The 16,451-nt window shown below is 47.0% G+C and overlaps 1 protein-coding gene across 3 annotated transcripts in view; it reads left to right on the top strand.

Moving 5' to 3' along the window:
- The window catches only part of PLEKHG1 (pleckstrin homology and RhoGEF domain containing G1), a 141,124-nt gene that overhangs the window by 44,829 nt on the left and 79,844 nt on the right, over nt 1–16,451 (top strand). The window contains exon 1 of one of the 3 annotated variants that reach the window (XM_015567188.1): nt 12,526–12,635. The exons of the other annotated variants lie outside the window; for them this stretch is intronic. The gene's annotated coding sequence lies outside the window, so the exon portion shown is untranslated. Of the gene's footprint in view, nt 1–12,525; nt 12,636–16,451 lie in introns of those variants that run through there. 3 annotated transcript variants of the gene reach the window in all.

Consider the following 16,451-nt stretch of genomic DNA (forward strand, 5'->3'; position numbering starts at 1 on the left):
CTCTCTCTCTCTCTCTCTCTCTCTCTCTCTCTCTCTCTCTCTCTCTCTCTCTCTCTCTCTCTCTTACCACAGGGTTTCCAGAGACACACCCCGGAAGGAAGAAGACAGCTCTAGGGACCAGCTTATCCTCACTTGGTCCTGCTCTGCTCGGGCCCTCACAGTGTGTGTCAAACCTCCCTGAGCCCGACCGCCTGGGCCTCCTGAGCACGCCCCCGAGCTGTGATGAGAAACGCAAGCCAGTGCCATCTTGAAGTTTGTTAGGCTGGCTTGGTCCTGCTCAGTCCAGAGTACTTTTTCCCTCGGGGAAGCTTTCCGCTGCTGCTCTCACATGGGGATTAGGAGACCCTGGCTGGTTTGTTTTCCCGTCCCCCTCCCCACTCCCTTCTCCCCCTGCTCCTGAGGGAAGATATCACATATCAGAGAGTTTCTTCTTCAGAAAGACTTGGGGACGTCTGTGAATCCTCACTGAGGCTGGCCTCTGTGTGTGAACATTTTATCTCAGGGTTCAGAGAGAAGTAAACCCTGGCATGGGGTGCAGGGTGGGGTGTCCCCCCCGTTTCCAGGAAAAATGCTGCTGATGAAGGCCTCTGGGTGTGTTTGTAGATGCTCAGTGTCAGATGCGTGAGGGCTCTTCCAAGTCAGGGGCCTGCTTACTCCCATAAGCCCCGTCCCACAGCCCTTGTTTATTTGGATGGGACTGGGATCTGCAGTTCTAAGCCTTAACTTCTGTCCTCTTACTTTTTAAAAAGGTACAACAACAAATGAATGCTTTATGAGATTAGGATACGATATGTAAATTTTGACATTTGTAGTTGATCTTGGCTTGTTTTTCAGAAGAGTCTCCAAAGCGAAGTCCCCCGTCAGCATTTGTAGAAGGGTCTTGGATGGCCGACCCCCGAGTGTGGCCAGACTTCTCAATTCATTATTCTTCCAGCTGTGGTTTTTGTCTCACTGTCCCAGGATTTTTTCAATGTCAAAAAGTATGACACCAAACTATTGGAGTGTTTGGTTTGGCAGAATTGCCATTTGCGCTGCTTCTTCCATCTTTATTCCCGCACAGAGACCCTGAACAAACTGATATTTATTGGTGTGCTGTATGTTTGTGACAGAGCTATGAGGAATAAATATAAAGAGTGAAAAAATGAAAATAAGAGTTCATGAGGCCCAATGGTAAAGACAATTTAGATTTTCTAAACTGCAGTTAATATTCTCCCACCCCTCCCCTGTAAACATTAGTCCCTCACCCCCCTCCCGAAATCTGTCCATGGCGGTTCTGATCTTAGGTTCTGATTTTATTTTTTGCCTACTCTTGTATAGCATAACAAACAACAAGTGATATTTTTAATTCTTTCATTTTCATCTGATTTACACATTGAAGAGAAATAAACTGTTCTTACCAGATTGTTCTTACTTCTAGTAATCTGGTCATTCTAGGATGACTAACCTAGATACCATGTAGTGTCCAAATGTGTCCATGCCTGTAACCCAGAGTCAAATTCTGTAGGCTCCAGGGACAGGCACGTCATGTGAAGGAGTGAAGGGGGCAGGTGTCATACTGAAGGGGTGGGGGTGGGGGGATGCGGTGGGCTGGAAAGCCAGGAAAACAGGGGCAAGCTTAGCTCCACCTGGTGCTGCCAATGGGAATGTAAGAGCAGTGGTGACGGATGCGTCTTCCTTCTTTTCCTGGCATGCTCTTCCCCAGGGAGGGCAGACATCGGCATTTGTATGTGAAATATCCTAACTTTCAAAATTTGGTTTCTCAACTGAAAGAAATTTAAACTCAGTGTTGCCAAGCAAGTCTTCAGGTCACCCTCTGCTTGCTCGGCCTCAGAATGCACCCTCCGGGGGAGTATATTATAGGTCAGGTACATGGTTGAGATGCAACCCCAAGTGACTACCCCTGTGGTTGAATGAGTTATTCCGTGATCTTCACTGTAACCTGGTTTTCAGAATGCGGTTCTTGCAGAAAGTGGAGGTGAGGTCACTAAAGAAGTCAGAAGCGTAATCTTGATGCTAAACACTGGCCTGTGTCAGACGATGTTCAGAATTTTTGTGGGAAATCTTTCTGTTGATGATGGTTGAGTTAGGTGCCTATCACAAGCTTGGCCACATAAGGAATTATATGCTCCTGGTTTTTGCATCAGCTTGTGGTCACCTGACTGTAACAGCGAGACCACAGTTAAGATTCACATGTTATATGAGAGCCTCAAGAGAAACTGTCCGTGGAGTTAAAAAGTGGGTCATTGTGTCCATACATCATCCAAAACCATGGGGTCTTAGATCCATAGACTGGGTAAGTGTTCTTAAGTGTCACAGACTCCCGAGTTTTCATTTTACTAATCCAGAAGGAATCTGGAACCCAGGGAGGTTAGTGACTTGCCCAAGATGACAAAATGGTTAAGGACAGCTGAGATTCCACACATCTCAGCTCCAGGTCTGTGTCCTTGCCACGTGTCTCTTTAGCAAATGATGGTTTCGACTGAATAAAATTAGTTCAGTTTTAGGGATGGATTTTATTGCTACATCACTAGGGTGATAACCAGCAGTCATGGTGAAAACCTAACTCCCCGATCCTCTTAGAGCACCTTAATCCTCGGGGGGTTGCCATTTTGTCACGTCTTTATTTGTTCAGACACCTTAGCAGATGTCTTCAGTTTGGAGCCATATTGGCACTGGGCAGTTGTCCTGGCTTTGCGTATCCTCAGAATGGTGACCAACGGATCCTGGGAAACACTCAAGGCTCAAGTGTGCAGTCAATCCTTAAGTCCCCTTGAAGTAGCAAGACAAAGCAAGTAGGGCGACCCTCCCCCAGGCTGTCCTCCAGGACCCTCTTCCTTTAGGGCTCCTTGATGTTCACTTGAATCTGATTATACCTGATAGGGAAGCGTATGTTGTGGTTTACTGTAACCACGCCTGCTAAGGGGCCCTGTCCAGACGATTGGGCGAGAACAATCACGGTTACTGCCCAGAGCTCTGCCCAGTGTTTGGAGGGGGAATAAGAAAAGCCATGGAAGCTGATATACACAGAGGAAGGGGTCACCCCACAGTAGAGAAGGAAACAATAAGATGCTTTATAAGGGGGATTATTAGTCAACACAGTGATTACCATGGTGTGCACAGTATATTGGCAGACAAGACTGTCCATGGAAAAGTATCTAGGTTGGGTGGTCACCGTGGGCAGAAGGCCAGGTATACCAGCAGTCTCCTTGCAGGAAGTAAAACCATGGGCGAGCTCTTCTCCCTGCCTGGCTGCCCCTCGTGAGCCCCTTCTCTGCACTCAGATGTCACACATCCCTTCTGCGACACCCCCCACCCCCGGCAGGTCCCCTCTACCTGTCACAGCACCCATGCCGTTCCTACGCTGTCCCTTACCCATGTGGCTGTTCAGTGTCTGTCTCCCTGGCCACACCATGGGCCTCTGAGGACAGTGTTGTTGCTGCATGTAAAAGTATGACACAGGAGGAGCAAGGAGAGCATTTATTTTCCACACTTTTTAACGTTTTTTCCAGTCGTAAGTCCACCTGGGGATTGTTACGATTCTGAAAACACTCAGGTGGCAAGCCATAGAAACGTAGGCTCGGGAGACACATGGAGAGGGAGATCAGAGGGTGGTGCCCCTTTTCAGTTCCACCCTCATCCCCTTAGCACAGGGGCAAACCTCCCCCACCCCCCACCCCACTGAACCCCGCCTCCAGGAATCACTAAGTACTTTTTCAGTACATATTTGAATGAAGAGGCATGTACTTGTGTTTCCCCGTAGTGTCCTTTGAAGAACTTCAGCTCAATGTGAGAAAATACTTTAAGGATTAGAATTGCCCCCAAGTGTGATGGACTGACTGAGCAGCGATCAAATGCCTGGTAACTGACAGTATCCAAGCAGAGACTGCATGCCCGATGCGCTATTGTAAGTGGTCACTCACGCCGCAGATAAGCAGTTAGACTGGACAACCTCACTAGTATCTCTCCAATATTGCTATGCTGTCACCAGAGGATTTCAGTCCATATAACCACTACTCGCAATAAAGTCCACAAAAGCAGGAGGTTTTACCTGTTTCGTTCACTGTTGTATCTTTAGTGCTTAAGACCTTGCTTGGTACTTAGTAGCTGCTCAATAAATATTTATTGAGTAAACATAGATCGGTAGATATCAAATTCAAAATGTGTTTCTGGCATCGAATAGGTTCAAATTAAGTATGTATTGTATTGACCTGAATCAAGCAGGCTGTAGATCAAAAATGCCGGTAAAATTGGGCTATGGTCACCATTCTGACAGAGTATGTGAGATCAGACTGTCACCAGCACTTCAGACCAGAGATGCTGGAGTTAGTGTGAAGTTGTATCAGCCAGGAACTTGGCAAGAAACTAGAGGAGCTCAGCTGGTCCCCAGTGGAGAGTTCAATGAGGCGCCTTCACTAAGGTGGGTGGCTAAGGGAGCCGGGGATGTGAAGCGCCAAGGGGCTGTAGCAACCGCAGGAAGCTTTACCTTCAATCTCCAGGAAGACCCACAGAAAGCCCAATGGGTGCTGGAGCCGTGGGGCTGGGCCACCTTGTGTGCAGCCACTGCTGAGCAGCGACCCCTCCTCAGCCAGGGAGCAGGGAGAAATGCCCCTGTCTCCCTCGGCTCTTGCTTCATTCACATTAGAGTCTCCCATTAGCCAAACCCACTGGAAGCCAGCAGGCAGAGGGCAGGGCGGAGAAAGCCAGGGAAGGGGAGGTCAACACATGGGGACTAGCCTTCCCATCCATTTATTTGGTTCATTTCTACTTTAATTATACAAATAATACACATTCACTAAAGAAAATGTTGAGACTGGGTCACAGTAAGGGAATTCCCCCATAATCCCACCTCTCGAACCTCTAGATCAGTGGTTCTCAACCTTCCTAATGCCGCGACCCTTTGATACAGTTCCTCATGTTGTGGTGACCCCCAATTTCATTGTTACAAATTGAACATCATTAAAGCATAGTGAGTAATCACAAAAACAATATGTAATTATATATGTGTTTTCTGATGGTCTTAGGCGACCCCTGTGAAAGGGTCGTTCGACCCCCAAAGGGGGCACGACCCACAGGTTGAGAACTGCTGCTCTAGATGAATGTTTTGGCTCTTTCTCCTTCCTTCTTTCTTTCTTTTTTTTTCATATACTTGTAAAGAATGTGAACATTTTAAAAAATTTTTTTTATTGATTTTAGAGAGGAAGGGAGAGGAAGGGAGGATAGAAACATCAATCATGAGCAAGAATCGTTGATTGGCCGCCTCCTGCACTCCCCACACTGGGGATTGAGCCCGCAACCAGGCATGTGCCCTGACAGGGAATCGAACTGTGACCTCCTGGTTCATAGGTCCACTCAACCACTGGGCAAGGATGCAAACGTTTTTATTCCGAATAAACCAACATAAATTTGGTTGCACTTGTTCCTCGGCCTCATTAAGTTGAAGCTGGAGCCTGACACAGCTCCGTTTCCTTCCCTTTGTTCTGCGAACATAAACAAGTTACTTCATGTGGGAACTAGGGATTAGGCAAGCGCTTGGACCCACAGAAACCTTCAGCAAGTTTGGCTCTCAGCTTGGTTACCACGTAATTAAATATAAGATGAAAGATGAGTCTAACAGAGCTCACTCTCCAGACTGGAAAAGGGAGTAAGTGAAGGCAGCCTGGCTTAGCTGGATTCACTGTCAACTCCAAGTTCTGTCCCCTTTTAATGGCGCTTGAAGGGCAGTGTGAAAATAGTGGGAAGACAGGTTAGGAAAATAGAGCAAGTGCTTATGTACACAGTCCCTGTCGCACCTGTGTGTCCCACATGGCTTGGGAACACTTGGCACACCTGTCACTACTTACCTGACACTTGTCCAGCCTGCTCCACAGGAGCATCCAGAGGCGCAGCCATAGGGCCTGGTAGGTCCCCAGGTAATGAGGGTGACAAAGTGGCTGCTGTTCTTGAAGTCAAGGGAAGGCCCGGGGGGGGGCGGGGGGGGCGGCTGTGCGTGCCAGAGTTCTGAAAGGCAAAGACGGGTGCGTAGGACCGTTGTCATAACATACCTAAGGTGAGCAACCCCTGTCACCTTCTTTAGTTAAAAATAAAAAACCTGAGCCTGGCCGGTGTAGCTCAATGGTTGACCATCGACCAATGAAGCAGGATGTCATGGTTTGATTCCCAGTCAAGGCACATGGCCGGGGTTGTTGGCTCAAAATCCTCAGTAGGGGGCATGCAGGAGGCAGCCGATCAGTGATTCTCTCTCACTGATGTTTCTCTCTCTCTCTGTCTTTCTCTCCCTTCCTCTCTGAAATCAATAAAAATCTATAACAACAAAAGCGTAATATGCAAACCGACTGAACGGCCAAACAGCGGAATGACCTTCTGGATGAAGCCGCGGCTGCGAGGACCAAGGCAGCCAGGGCTGGGAAGGTCTACTCTTGCATGAATTTCGTGCACTGGGCCTCTAGTATATTATAAATAAATAATAAATAACCAGAGAAATGTTTAGCCATCTCAGCTCCTTCAGAGAGGAAGGAGTTCTGCTTTCCTGGCGTGGGGTCTATATTCGGCCTTTTGCACTTTTCCGCCTGAATGGGATCTCCGTGTGACCTAGGGCTGGAGACCAGGAGTAGGAGCTGGACCCACCCCCTGCCATTCTGGACGTTAAGCAGCCCCCTGGGGAGAATCCATTCTTGGGTCACATCCAGAGGTCGATCTGTCAACTACTGGGACACTGAAAGTGGCCTTGGGATTCGGGGGAGAACCTGACAGTGGCCATCCTAAGGGAGGCGTCGCTGTGGGGAGATTCGGGACAGCTCAGGGGCGGGCTCAGGGCTGCTCTGAGCGACTCCTTGGCGCCTCCACTGCAAGCTGGTCATGTCCCTGAACCCACCATCGCAGAGTCTACAGAACAGGGCTGTGCTGGCGAGGGGAGCTGAGCCCACCCCTCCGCATCATCGCCTTGGGCTCTAGGGAAAGGCTGGCCAGGAGGGCTTGTCCCTCTCCTCTGCCCAAATGAAAAATGGCGGCCCTGGCCGGGTTGCTTAATGGTTAGAGCATGGGTGGGCAAACTTTTTGACTCGAGGGCCACAATGGGTTCTTAAACTGGACCGGAGGGCCGGAACAAAAGCATGGATGGAGTGTTTGTGTGAACTAATATAAATTCAAAGTAAACATCATTACATAAAAGGGTACGGTCTTTTTTTTCAATAGTTTATTCATTTCAAACGGGCCGGATCCAGCCCACGGGCCGTAGTTTGCCTACGGCTGGGTTAGAGTGTTGTTCCGGTACACCAAGGTTGCAGGTTCAATCCTCAGTCAGGGCACATACAAAAATCAACCAATGAATGCATTAATGCGTGGAACAACAAATCAATGTATCTCTCTCTCTGCCTTCTCCCCTCTCTCTCTCTAAAAATCAATCAATTGATTAAAAAAAAAAACAGTCAAAAGAAGTAAAATGGCTTTGCAAGCTCACATAAAGGTTATGAACCTCCATGGTGGTACTCAGAGTCCATAATAGATTTTCCTTTTGCTTGTTATTTTGGAAAATACTGCTGCAGGATTCCAGCAGCGTGCCCAAGTCCCGTCTACAAGTTTAAATCTATTTTTTAAAGGGTGTTTCAGAATATAGATTGTGTTGCATGCCTTTCGTTATGAATTGATTCGATGTGTGTTATCTCCTAGAAAAAAATGTCTGGAAACAGACTGCATTCTTAGAGGGATAATTAGCCCATTGTGCTCAGCACGGCGACTCCTCCCCTGGTGTCCTTAAAGATGGGCCTGATCTGGTATTGAAAGCAAGAGACTATTTGTAACATGCTGCTTGCTTGATATCTAAAAATTGTTCCGTTCAGAAATAACTGAGACTTGATTTCATTGTCTCTGGACAATAAAGACCAAAGTATCCTAATAAAAGAACAGAGGGGAAAATAGAGCCCACGGTTGTCCTCGAGGCAGAGAAGTGCACCCCTGGAGGAAGCCCAGGAACCCCAGGATTTTAGGGACCAAGAGTGTGTGCCCTTCCAGGCCGGCTCGCTGGGGCTCATGGCAGACGGATAGATGATGCAGTAAATCGTGCCTTGGTTGCAAGGTAAGGGTGGGCCGTGGAGAAGTGTCGTGATTAGTGGGCTGTGTGTGTGTGTTTTCCAAAATTCTTATGGCCCTGCCTCAATATAGACATTTTAGTGCAATCGGGGATGAGGCCTTATATTTTCAGCTGGATAACTTCAGTCCTGGTAACTATTTATTCCTGACAGTTAGGTTTCCATTGTTAGATTCAGTATTCCCGGATGCACACAAAAATAGTATTTTCATTTAATGTCTCCTATACTTGAGTGCTTTTGTCTGCCTTAGACTGTGTCTTTTGCTGAGAGTAAATACTTTTTAAATTTGTGAAGACAAACTCACCATTCAAATTATTTCACTTTGAAAATAGTCCCTTTTTTGGGGGGCGGGGGGGGGGGTGGAGATTAGCTTTTTTGTTTGTTTAACAAAACATATAGTTTGCTTTGTGTAACAATAGCCAGGCAGAATTCCTAGCCGGTGACATTGCCTGCGTTCACAGTAGAGTGTCTGGAGAGGGTATATGGGTTTTTGATAAACAACACTGCAGCGCAGAGGGCGTTCCTGCACTTCATCTCAACTGCAGGAGGAAGGCCGGCGTGTCCTCCTACGAGACATCAGTGGGTGTGTGACACCTCTTGGCATGCGATCGACTTTAATATTTACCATCGACTCTGTGGTATGCGCTTATACAGTGTAGTCACATGCCTTTTTCTTTCAAAGAAAAAAAGTGCTAATAGACTGAAAAAAGTAAGAATGTTTTGGCAGAGTCCTGAGCTTCGGAAAACAGTTGGTTTTACCATTTGTCTTGGGACATTGTCACAATGGCCATGTCTTAAATCACAAGATAAATAGGTCCACTCCTCCCCCAGCACTTAAATTGTTACGCTCCATGTATAATGTAGGGGTTGTGTTTGTGTTTGGAAGTAGCCCGTATAACTTCTAGTGCCGTTTTTATCTGAAAACGTGAGATTATTTTTTACATCCGCCTTACCCGATATTGATGATAGAAAGGGAAATCTTGGCTGGAGTGAAAAGGAGTGCATGCCTTCGCCCCTCTTTCTTTCTCTGGGCCATTCTTTCATCCTTCATTGCACAGCTTCTTGGAGCTGTTGCCTGGCTGCAAAGTCAGCAAAGTATCTCAATTAGGTCAGACCTGGGCAAGCCCCTAGACTGCAGGCTATTTGCACTGGGCCCCCCTGCCTCCCCTTCCCTGCAGACAACCCCGCTCCGGCCTCCTTCCTGAAAGACCTGCAAGTCCCTCAGAAGGATAGCAAGCTAATTCACGCACTGGGACAATAACTCCATCCCCCTTCCCAGAGGACATTAGTTTCAACTGAGGGACTTTACCTGAAACCAGAAAGAGTTGGTTTCTCATCGGTTTTTCATCATAGCATTCCAGGCCCCGGGGCAGATTTCTGGGAAGGGATGTTTTTCAATGGCGGGACTCTCTGGTCCTCCTCCAATTAGGCCACAGGCCTGGCCTGCACTCGGCTTGCTGGCTGGATTGTGTCCTGCTGGCTGCAGACATGTCCTGTGGGTGCTGGGTCCCCACTCCTGCTTCCTGATTGTGTAACGGTGCTGTGAAGGAGCTAACAAGGGCTGCTTTCCAGTAAGAGGATCTTTTTCACTTAATGAGGCATAAGTGTGCATCTTATCTGTGGCCGATCTCACTATCTTTTTAAAAATATATATTTTGCTGAGCAAAACAGTGTTTCCACCTACTGTTCATATCGTCAAATACGCTGTGCAGCACAGGCCGGCGAGGATGCCAGGCTTATGCCTTTCACATGTTTGGGGATGCATATGGCTGCATGCATGAACGTCCAGACACCTGCCGGCCAGCGTGACCCATGTGTGGGATATGAGGTGGGAAGGACTAGGGCTGAGGTGAGCAGAAGCCCTAAGCAAATACCGAGGCCCCGAAGGCTCCTCAGCCCTCAGGTGTGGAAGAGCCTCCATGTTGGCCAAGAAATATAACTTTCTCTTCCCTTTTTTCTCTCCCTGCTCTTATGTGTCTGTATTGTCCCTCCCGGGGCCCTATGCACTTTCAATTGTTCATTCATTCAGCAAATAGTGCTGGGATAAAGGGAAAGGCCAAAAAAAAAGTGTGTGTTTATGTGTGTGTGTGTGTGTGTGTGTGTGTGTGTGTGTGTGTGTTCCTTGCTCTAAAAAAGCTTCTCATTTAAAAATTAGATTCACAATACCATGGCCCCTCCGTGATTGTAGATGCAACACAGGGTAGTTGCAGTTATTTTCAATGATATATGAAAGGTCTTTTCTGATACAAGTCAATGACTTTTCTAAAGCAAGAATCGCAGGCGAACTAACAAGTGGCTGACCCAGGGGACCACGTATGGCTTGTGCTGTCTCTTCACAGCTGCCTCTCAGAGCGGAGGCACTAAGGCAATGTCGTCTACAGACTGCCCAGCATCCACACACCACATAGCTTTGCTGTTTTTGTTCACCTGTAATGTACACGGCATCTCTCAGAAATGGCTTTTAACCCCTTCCCCAACAATTTTTTTGTTAAAAACGTTTCTTTTTCAGACTAATTTTTTTATTTTGGTTCTATATAGTATTTTTGATGCTGGTTATGAAAATAGTTTGTAACTCGTCTTCCTATAAACCATATTTTTTTACCATATTTTCTTAGTATACTCGTCGACGACTGAAAAAGAACATTTTGTGAAAACGTGTATACACGTTTCTGCCGGGGATGGGGTTAAAAAATGTTTCTTTCATATGTATATCTCCAAGTCCTGTGCAATAATACTTGATGGGAAGATAAAAGTAGTGAAGGGACTGTGTGTGGTGCAAGGATATATACAGGCAAGAAGCCAGCAGCCTCTGTGTATTTCTGTCTAAGAACTGAGATCTTTGTATCTTCCACACGGAGCTCTAATCCATAGGAAGACTCCCTGCTTCCCACGCTGAAATTCCAGGGCCTGAGAGACAATTAGGCAAGAATTCCAAATGAGACCATGCGATACTTTAAGTGTAATCAACAGCCATTCAACAATGGAAAGGCAATGGCTGGAGCTGGTGTGGAAGATCTGATGGAGATTGTAAAATCTGAGTTGACACTTGGTTGAGTAGAAATGGATGAGTTGGACATGGGTCTGGGGGACGTCATTGGGGGGGTGGAGGGTAAGAGAGATCTCTGAGTCCTCAGAATGGAGACTTAAGAGTCCCCACAGCCCAGGAGAACCCTTCCTCTCAAACGCCCTTTTCAGCCTCTGTAATGTAGTGATTTCCACCAAACTGGTCAGTTTGTTGGCGGAGAAATCATTGCAATAAGTTGTCTTCTGAACTAGATGATACATTTCCATCCAAATGGCTTACTTAAATAGCCCTGTATATGTTCATCCTTATTTGAAGGAAATGAGCATTAAAACAAATGATCCCATCATAGTTAGTTTACAATCACTTAATAAGTGGTTATAGTAAAGATGACCAGCTAATGTTATTTTCCACAACCACAAATGAAGGCTCTAAATAGAACTTCCACGTACAGGACTTTGATTCTTAGTTGAGTTTTAAATGTCTATACATGGGTATAATCCATATTTTGAGTTCTAGCTCCCTGGAGTGCCGGTATCCATTTTCAATAACATTTTTGGACATCTGAAGACCTTCATCTAAGGAAGTCATTATCTTTTTCAAGTGTGAACCTTTGGAATCTTTATATAAAAATAGATAAAGTACTTTAAGATGGGCAGCTGGGCTTAGGAAAATCGAAACCCAACATAATTTGAAGGTCTCTCCTACTGAAACTGGGAGTTAGTCATTCTGTTTTTATTTCTTAGCATTTATGAATATAAAATCACAGAATGTAACTTTTTCTAAGAAATGCCTATCAGTTTACATTTTCGGTACTTGTCTTTAGATAGATTTTTGTATACCATTTTGAAAAAGTCAAGCTGCAGTGTATTCCAGTTTCACTTTGCTTACTTACGACAAGTTCAATGTCTTGTTAACAGAAACTAATATCCAAAGTTCTTTCCACTGTGTGTTATTCACAGTCCTGCCCCCACCCACCCCCAAACTTCACTGTAAAACGTAGGTTAAAGATGTGTCCATTTACTTTGAAACAAACTTATAATTCAGGAAGTGAACTTGAAAACACCCCGAGATCTTGCTTCTTTTGTGGACCTTAATGAGAGCGGTAGCCGGGGCCAGGAAGGTAGAGCCGGAGCAGTGCTAGGCCAGCGTGGGTTGTGTTGGATGTCCGCAGAGGAATGGCCGGCGCAGGGTCCTGCTCAGGGAAATGTGCGTTTTCAACTCACCCACAGTGCTGTCTATTGTCCTGTCTCTCAATTCAATGATGTCATGTTTCGTTTGAGGCTCTGAGCGATGCTGAAGTCTGTGGTCTGCACACGAGGGGGGAAAAGGCAGCAGAAACTTGCAAATCAGGTTTTTGTAAAGCCTTTGTGTGGCGGGTTTTGAGAGATAAAAGCTGACTCATGCAATATTTCCACGGAAGGAGCTGCACAGACTAGTAAAAGCTTCTTGTTCTACCTGCCTGAGCCTCCGGTGAGGTCACTGCATCAGCTGAAGGCAGACCTGCGGCTTAGCCTGGGAGAGCACAGGTAGGTGCTAAGGCGACTGCGCCCCAAGGGAACAATGCCTCCTCCCGCCCCCCCCCAAACTTGTCGCTTCCCCCGTGGGGCAGGGGGAGCTCATCCCCTGCGGGAAGATGCTGTCTCAGGGGGGCTTCTCCCCTCCCTGCAGGACAGCAGCTTGCCTGGATGGGTTACAGCTGTTCTGCTCTACATGCGATCGAAGAAAGGAGTTATCCAACAATGGAATTAGTCTAGAAGAGGCTTCTTTTCTCCTCCCTCTGAAGGGCAGATGGTTTTAAAGGGTGTTTGTCTTGTATTGGTTTGGTTTTGACCGTTTCTTAAGTGAGGGGAAAATCTCTAGGGAGCTGATGTTTGTGATTCTGGGGAGCAAGCTGAAATCTTAAGTTGCCACGCATCCCGTCCTCAGCACTTCACTGTGCTTTCTTTGTGAGGCTCACGAGGGCTTAGCTGAGGGACAAAATAAATGTTTGCCAATTTTAGGCTTAGCAACTGTAGTGACGAAACTTAGTCTGAGGCTAGCGGTAACCAGAGTTGACTGAGTAAATGCAGTCTCCATTTTAAGTGCGTATTGGTAAGAAATACTTTTGTTAGGAGGAATGATTGGGGAAAAGGAGGCATGGGTTGTATTCAGGGCTGTTGTAGATTGGAATCTGACTTTATTTTGTTTTATTATTTCAATTTTAGGGATACTAATCTATTTGAAAGACGTATATATTCAGCATTCCTTTTCCTTAGTCATATTGAACATTTAAAAAAAAAATCAATTCTCTTCATTTAAAAGATTTCAGTATTTGATACAATTTGAGGTTGTGATTTGAATTTCTTTACCTTTTTCAGATCATAAAAATAACGCTACTTGTTGAAGCAAAGTGGTATTTGCAGATAAATACCCAAGTAAAAAAGCATCTATTTTCTTACTTGGTAAAAACTAATGTTAGTATTTTACTATATACCCTTTCGATCTTTTTCTAATGTGGAAAATAGATAACATGACATTTTAAATTCAAAGTTGGGATCCCATTGTGTGTATGTTTTATAAACCACCCATTTCACTCAACTGTGCGTTCTGGCCATTTCTACCCCCTCACACCTATGAAAGGACATGGCATCTCCTAGTTTTCTATCGGCCTCCTCAGATGGACTGTTTACCCAGATCTCTCTTGTTGGACACTGAATTCGCTTCCTCCTTTTTCTCTAAGAAAACGTTCAGTGCGCTTTATGGATGGATTTACTTACTCGGAGTGCCATGGTTCGTCACTTGGTTTCTTCTCTTCTTCCTCCTTTTTTTTGAAAAGGAAATGTCCTTCAGCCTCATGCGTCCCTCTGACGGCACAGAGATGTTCTGGAACTGTGCGTGCTCACAGTGGATGGAGCCTGCACACGTCACCTCAGTGTTGGTTTCTGCCCTGACACTGTTGTTTCCACGCGAGCAGGAAGGGGCTGTTCAGAGGGAAGCGGGCGTGTAGATTATTATTTAATGTAAGTGTAAAGCAGAGTTTTGTGGCCTTTGGAAAGTCAGTGATATATGTTTTATTACCTAGCACCTGGCATTAGCAGGAGGTAGGAGAAAATTGCTGTTTTGTGCTTACTGCCTGTGCTGTGACGCCGGCGAGGAATGGGCGCTGGATGCAGCGGTAGCTTTATAAGGTGGTTATTTCAGGGTGGGAGTCACGTCCTGGAGGTTGGCTGGGACCGGGAGAGTCATTGTCCAGCTGCCTAACTTACACCAGAGGAAACCAGATACCCAAAGACTGCAATCCGCACGTCGATGGCACAGAGCCAGGGCAGAAATGCAAATTCTCTGTTCAACGGAGACAGTGTTGTATCAGAACCTAACTTCTGGCTGGTCCTCTGAGCTTGTTCTACACACACAGTTGGACCCATATCCATCCCTTCACACACGCACCTACTACGTGGGTCCCTTGGGCAATGGGTACTGTGGGCTTTGCACAAGGAGCTCCTAGTTAGGCCTCCTTCTCCTGACCTCTAAGCTCCCTTCCTGCCCTCCTGAGACTCGAAACCAGAAACCACAGTCTCTGATTCACAGTTCAACTCTGACCACAAGTTGCCCAACCTCTCTGTTTATTCTGTTCCACCTATAAAATGTCTAAAAGTAATGATGTGTGAATGGACTTGGAGGCTTGGTTTTTGTGAGACTGTTTGTAAGGATAATTTTGAGACAGAGGTACAGCAGTGGCATGTTATGGCCGGGCTGATCTGTTGTAACGGACTGTTGGGGTTCTCCTTTGCTGCGTAACAAATCACTCCGAAATGTCGTGGCTTGAAAAAGTAACCGTCATTTATAGCCTTTCAAGGTTGCTGGGAGTCGGGTTCAGGAGAGTTTCCACTAGGGGTTTGGACGCAGCTACCCACAAAGTTGCCGTCAGAAATGACAGGGCTGTCATCCCGAAGGCTGCTCCCCCACATGCCTGGTGCCTGCGGGAAATGTACAAACAGCAGGGACCAGGACAGCGGGGGGTCCTTGAGCGGCTCTACATAACAGTGTGGTCTCCACACTGGTTTCTCCAGCACATCACCTTCAGGAGGGCCAGACATTTTAATGTGATGGCTCAGAGCAGCGGTCGCCAGCCGGTGGTCCGTGAGCTCCGAAAGGTTGGCGGCCGCTGCTCTAGGGCAGCCATTTTCAACCGGGTGCCACAGGAATGGTGAAAACATGCACTACCTGACTGTTCGGTTACTGCCCTGAGACTGCTGTTTCCACACTCCCGTGACCTCTTTTCCCTGAGACTGTCAAAACAGTGACTGCAGCCAACACAACAATAGCCATCCGGTGTGAATGAATCAAGATTATACCTTTTTTTTTTTCCTCTCAGATCAGCCAAAAATATATTTTTTGGTGTGCCACAGAATTTCAGTCATCAGTTGGCGTGTGCCAGGAGATGAAAAGGTGGGAAATCCCTGCTCTAGGGCCTGGGTGCCAGGTCCCTGGCTCGGGCAGGGTCCCTGCCATGCCTGGCTTCCAGGGGGGAGGGCGGGCGAGTGGAGGAACCAGGTCTAAGGTTTGAGAAGCATGTTCCAGAGGGACATATTTCTGTGCTGAGCACTGACCACGTGGCCACACCCGGGAGGGGGGGGCGGGGGGGGCAGCTGGGACGTGTGCACAGTGAAGACTATTTGCTAAGGAAGAAGGGGCCTGGGTTTCGGGGACAGAAACAGTTCCCTCTGAAAGTAAAAACACAGCCCATCGTTTAGCTTTCATCTCAGCCCACAATCTCCTTCACCTCCCACACTAAACCACCACAAACAAGCACACAGTGAAGATCAAAACAGCTGCATTTGTACCAAAAGCCTGAAGGGGATTCCCTAAGGTCCTCTCTGACCCCAGTGCATGCCTGTGCCCTCCAGCCTGGAGGTTCTGGAGTCACCCCGTGGCTAAGGCTGTTTGTCTCACTCAGGAACGGCCTTGCTCCATCCCTGCCCGGCTGCAGTGGCCCTTGTGCCCCTCAGTTCGCTACCGGAGTATAGGAATCAGTGAGGAACCTCCCAGGAGTCTTGGGGGCGTATCTGAATATTTAGTGTCAGACTGCACCGCTTCAAGGAATTTCTGTTCTTCATGCAACCTCTCACCTCTTGTTTTAAAAAGAGCATTTTTGCAAAACACTGAATGATCTTCTATTCTTGACCTTCTTGATCAAGGACTTGCTTTGGGGCAGGCTCAGAAGAAGCTGGGAAATTCCTTTGCAAATGGAATGGGGAAATGGAGACAGATAACTGAACAAACTGGCCAGGCAGTTTACCACCTGATACTGAAGGTCACCTGGGGAGAAAGCCCCGGGTAACAGGCAAGGTGGGTGCCGCCCG

Source organism: Myotis davidii, unplaced genomic scaffold (genome assembly GCF_000327345.1).
Source record: "Myotis davidii unplaced genomic scaffold, ASM32734v1 scaffold1323, whole genome shotgun sequence".
Taxonomy (NCBI): Eukaryota; Metazoa; Chordata; class Mammalia; order Chiroptera; family Vespertilionidae; genus Myotis; species Myotis davidii.